Below are 6,000 nucleotides of genomic sequence, written 5' to 3'. Positions count from 1 at the left end.
CGATCAATTAATGAGTAGTGTTCAACAACGGTATTTCGAAATGATTTAACTGAGGCTCAACAAGTGTGGCAGACATTGGATATAGTGGAAACTCAAAGTCTGGAAGCAATTTTATGTTCTGCTCTGATACATATCAGGCACTGCATCAGACAGTTTGTCTGCGTATTGACTTTTTGGTGCTGGTGATCGATATACTGGGAGCTCAAAGCTGGGAAAGAGTTCTGCATGCTGACTTTGTTTTCACTCCAGTATGTCGGGAGCTGCATCATGGATTGAAGTTGAGTGTTGAATTGTTTCTTTTTTCTACTGTTGCTCAGATGTATCATGCACTGCATTGTCTACATCAGGTAGCTGTTGTACTGAGAGAAAAATAAAAGAAAACCATGAAAAGATACATACACATACATGCATAATGAATAGCAATAATAAGCACTGAGAGAGAGGAATGGGTATTAACTGACATCCAGCTGTGTGAATCACTTTTTTCTGTCTGGACGTGGTAGATCTCTGATGACACTTCATTATTTCCTTCCACGCACCAAGTTATAACTCTTTATCGTCCCACATTACCATATCATCCGCAAAAATCATCTTTTTGTCTTTTTCTTTTACTATATCTGTAACAGCCCTATTCATGGCCTCCATCACAACATTAAAAGGTGAAGAAGATAGAATACTTCCTTGTTTAAGTCCTTGTCGTATTTCGAAGTATTCAGAGTTTCCCAGTGATGGTCTAATTCTACAATTGTGTCCTTTGTACATTGTGTTTATTACATTAATGTATCCATCTTCTATATCTATTTCCTTCATTTCTTCCCAGAGCCTTTACCTGTTAACTGAGTAATATGTCTTTCCTATGTCTATAAAAACCATTATCACCCTTTTGTTGTACGCTCAACTTTTTTCCATCAGTTGGCGGAGAGAAAATATCAGGTCGATTGTGTTTCTTCCTTTCATAAATCCATGCTGTTCTTTACTCAGCTCCTTTTCTATATTTTGACTTATTCGATTTAGTAAAATTCTTTCAAAGACCTTGGCTGTATGACTCATAAGTGTTATTCCTCTGTAGTTTTTACAAAATCTTTTATTGCCTTTTTTGGAGATGGGAACAATGTCTCCTCTTCTCCAATCATCAGGTATTGTATTATTTCTCCACACACTTGATAGTACTCTATACAGCCATTTCATTCCAACTGGACTTGCTGCTCTTATCATGTCCACTGTAACTTCATCAGATCCTGGGGCTCCCCCCCCCCCCCCCCCAGTTCATCTTCTTCACAGCTATTTCCATTTCTTCCCGTGTAATTCGTCCTAATTCTGCTTCCCAACTTCTCTCAATTTCTCCATTATTTGTTGTTTCCTCGTGTACGTGCTCCTCAGCCTTTCACTATGATGTATAAAGCACAAGTCATAAGTCCATTTGATGATTAGCAGGCATAAACACTGCGGATGAATGATGGGGTACACGACTGCCACGCCACTGAAATTTGAACAACTATTTTGGACTGGTAACACTGCAGCCTACTCTCATACAACCAGAGCAGCCATCTTGAATCGCCATTTTGTATTCTGACATAATTGATGATGCCCTCAATCGCCATCATGGATTACCATGTGTGATATTACACTTGGTAACCATCTTCGATCCTACACGAACGACATTCTTCCACTGTGGCTTTACAGAATAACCCAGTAGGATGTTGGAAATCGGACAATTATGCAGACTGCACCAGCTATGGAATGTTTGTGTTCTATGAACAGATTCTACAACTGTAAAGCTGGATGATGTCTAGTATAATCCAGTAGGATAAATCTGTGTTGGTGCATAGAGGTCTTTGGTAACAGCAATGAAAACTTGCGAAATCTATGGTATGACATAAATTAATAGCCTCCACATTGGTACGACTAGGTTGTCAGTGACGCAGAACATGTACTGTTCTGTTGTCTTGGGTCTGTGGTCTGCGCTAAAGCTCTCATGGAGGACTACTACCTGATGTGTTCAGTGAATTGTTCTGTAAAATAATGGTGTATTGGGTAATTTGTTACAATTTTCATTATATCATGAGGTGTTTTGTTACAATTTCACTATAATATAGAGTACTTTGTTATACATTTCACTGTAATGTGGAGCAATTTGTTACAATTTGTTTTAACATGGGGCAGTTTGTTACATATTTCACTACAACATAGGCCAATCTATACAATTTTTATTTGCAACATGGGGAATTTCGATACAGTTTCACTGGAACATGTAGATAGATGCTGTGAAATGTTATATTAGCTTCCATTGATCAACACGCAAATTGTTCAATTTCCCACCATATTCTCACTTCACATAAAATATTCAAAGTTCCAACTCCGTCCAAAATGTTACAGAGTAGCCTTCACAAAATCAAACTTCCCACGATCTTGAATAACGACCTGACGACTGTGAGAAAAATTTCAAAGTATAACTTCAGTCGAACATATTTCAGTATCCCACAACCTAGCAAATTTTGAGAGTTCCATCACATCCGCACACATGGTCATTTCAGAGCTCATATCCATACACGCATACACAAGGGCCCTTGTTGAAGGAATCATACCGACATTGTCAGAAATGATTTGGAAATGTTATGGAAACGTGTAGTACTGGAAAAAAAGTCCTTGCTAACAAACAGAAGTCGCAATACCCCATCTATAGACTAAGACCACAGAACTCTTTTACGTATTGGATATTGCAAGTGAGTAGTTATGGTACTTGTTGGTTTAAGACTTCTACGCTACTTCTGTCAGAATTTAGGATTTTCCACAATTTTTCAATATGGGTTAAAGTAAAAGAGTGCTTCTTACATTTTCAAATTTTCCTGTGATTTTAACTTAGTTCATATGTGCTGTGATTACAGCACACTCCCATAAAGTAGTGGTGTGAATCAGAACTACTATCCTGCACATCATGAGAGGAAGCTGAACTGGCAGTATGAATCATGCAGCATCTCTATGCAGTTCTCTTAAGTGCAATGGGGCAGCTGTTTGCTGTGGTGCTACAGGCTGAACCAAACACTCCAAACACTCACCTGCACTTGACCCAATTCCAGACACGAAGGGGGTGGAGGAATGGCATAGGTGTTCCTGATGTAGTATTTATTTAAATAAAAACATAAAGATCTCTGTCTTATCCCAGTGGTGGTGGCAGTAGTTTAAATATTAAATATGGGCATACTGCAGGTGAACTGTAACATTATAGGGATACGGTAAATCAACAACTTTCTTTAATTTCCTATCATTTTAAACTTTGATTCGAATTCTATACTTAGCACAAGTGACCTGACAACCATGAAGGCTGTGCTCATATGCTCAGGTCCAACATCTTGATGTCATAGGGCTGTAATCATATCTCCAGGTTTACCATCAGACAACCATGCAGCTTGTGCTCACATCTTCAGGTCAGCCATCTTGGATTGTGTGTGCTTGTATTCACAGATTCGCCATTTTGGACTTGTTAGCAATTTAGACTTAGGACAACTTCCCTACTTCCACAGTGATGTCAAATGAATTTGGGGAAACCCTCTAGCACAACTGGGCTATTTTGAGTTTCCCATCATTTTGTACATAGTGCTGTTGTTCTATGACATCAGAGGGGTGGGATGGGGGAGGCAGAATGGGAAGTCTGTCAACAGTGCATGATGTCATAGAGTGGCAGAGGGAAGGGAGAAGAGGAGGAGATTAGTGTTTAATGTCTCGTCGACAACTAGGTCATTAGAGACGGAGCGCAAGCTCTGGTGAGGGAAGGATGGGGAAGGAAATCGTCCGTGCCCTTTCAAAGGAACCATCCCGGCATTTGCCTGAAGCGATTTAGGGAAATCACAGGGCAGGGAGAGCTCTGGCAACTATACAGCCTGTTCTCGAACTGGCTTAGCCCTACTACTGGTATATAATGGGTGTGAACAGCGTCAGATTTTGAGTGATCACGGAAAAGGACAAAGAAATGATGCATACTCGTGTTAGAATCAGCACCTGGTAGAGTTGGCGAGGGACCTCGTTGTGGGTCTCCATTTGACCAACTGTTCGAATTGGTCAGTATGCATATTCGTGTGGCATTCAGATGTGACAGTGACCTGATGTTGGACTGCTCAAAAACAGGAGGGCAGGCATACTTGTCGTCAAGTTTGTGGTCGACCATGCATGACTACCACAAAGGAGGATCACTATTTTGCACAAAGCACATTGTAACCCTTTCACTTCAGTGCCAGCCATCCAAGAAAAAGTTATGGACTTCCTGCAACATTCTGTCTCATCCAGAACCATTGGCTGGAGACTAACAGCTTCTGGACTAGGGAATTACCATGTCACACATGGGGTACCTTTGAGATCACAATGCTGATGGTTGCATTTGGATTAGTGCCATGGCTAGGAAGCACGGACTGCTGATGAAGGGTGTTGCATTGTGTGTAGCGATGAATTATGGCTCTCCACTACTGTGAATGACCATCGTTGGCGTTTAGTGTGGCGTTCTGGCAGGGGTCTCATTTTTCAATATTTTGGAGAGACACAGTCTTGGTGTGGGGAGTCATCGGGAATGACTTCAGGTCGTCCACACATGGCACATGTCTTTATGAACTGCCTGCGTGATGCAGGGGTATCCCATGGCCAGAAAGGTCCTTAGAGCTCTCCACGATAAAACATATGTGGTATGAGGTAGGTCGTCAACTCCGTCCCAATGCCAGTATCCCGGATATCGAGGACTATTTAAGTCTGTTGTGGGCCAGCTTGCCTCAGGAGAGGATACAAAGGCTTTATGACGCCTTTCCCTACCGAATTAGTGCATGCATCCAAGCCAGAGATGGTGCAACTTCATACTGATAAGTTGGCTCATACTGTCAAGTTGCCGGCCGCTGTGACCGAGCGGTTCTAGAAGCTTCTGTCCAGAACCGCGCTGCTGCTACGGCCGTAGGTTCGAATCCTGATTCGGGCATGGATGTGTGTGATGTCCTTGGGTTAGTTAGGTTTAAGTAGTTCTAAGTTCTAGGGGACTGATGACCATAAATGTTAAGTCCCATAGTGCTCAGAGCCATTTTTTAAGTCTACGGGACTGACGACCTCAGATATTAAGTCCCATAGTGATTAGAGCCATTTGAACCATTTACACTGTCAAGATCTTTGTCAATTTGGTCCGAGGTCGTAATCACTGAGGTAACATTACATACTCTCTCAATCCGTGAAGTTTCATTCGTTTTCTCCTCCCCTTCCGGAGCGCTTCACTTTTTTCTCAGGCAGCGACTAATTAGCGCTACTGCATAGTGTTAGCAGACGGTGCGGGGCAGGGCGCCACGTGAAGTGCTGCTGAACTACTGGTTATTCTTCCTGCTTTACCGTCCCTGTTAATCTAATTGTGACTCCGTTACGGAATGGACACGTAAAATTCCACTATAAAATCAATTTGTTTGTAACGGAAACAAACTGACGCTTTCTCTCTAATGAGAGACGTAATGAACAATGTTTGTTTGGGCTGACTGTAGGTACACATTGCGAAAACGAAATGGCAAACATCTGCCGAAACACCGGAAAAAATGTGCTTGACGTCTCCTAGGAGACACACCCCGTATGTATGGTGGACAAAATACAACTGGCCCAGAAAATATTTACAATAAGACTGACGCAGAATTAGCCCTTGTTAATGAAAGTCGAAGGCCACCGTTGATTTCTAACCAGCGCTATACTCGATTTAACAAAATATGGGACACATATATGATCTCTGCCTGAGAGATAGCAGTAGCAGCGTTTTCACTGTTCTGCTGGAGCTCTCCCACTGTGTGGGATTCATTGAGTACACTTGACCTTTCACATGCCCAACAGGTAAAAATCACAGAGAGAGAAATATCCAGGAGACTGCACAGCCTCTGTTGATTGCCCTCTCCTCACCGAATCACCCACGCACTCTTGACTAGGATGCCAAGGCGGTGTGCGCTGTTGCTCCATCTTGCTGGAATTATCCGTACAGTCGTTCGTCTTCTGTGAGAG

This window comes from Schistocerca gregaria, chromosome X, assembly GCF_023897955.1.
Source record: "Schistocerca gregaria isolate iqSchGreg1 chromosome X, iqSchGreg1.2, whole genome shotgun sequence".
Taxonomy (NCBI): domain Eukaryota; kingdom Metazoa; phylum Arthropoda; class Insecta; order Orthoptera; family Acrididae; genus Schistocerca; species Schistocerca gregaria.
The sequence above is the reverse complement of the archived record's forward strand: the minus strand, read 5'-3'. Positions refer to the sequence as shown.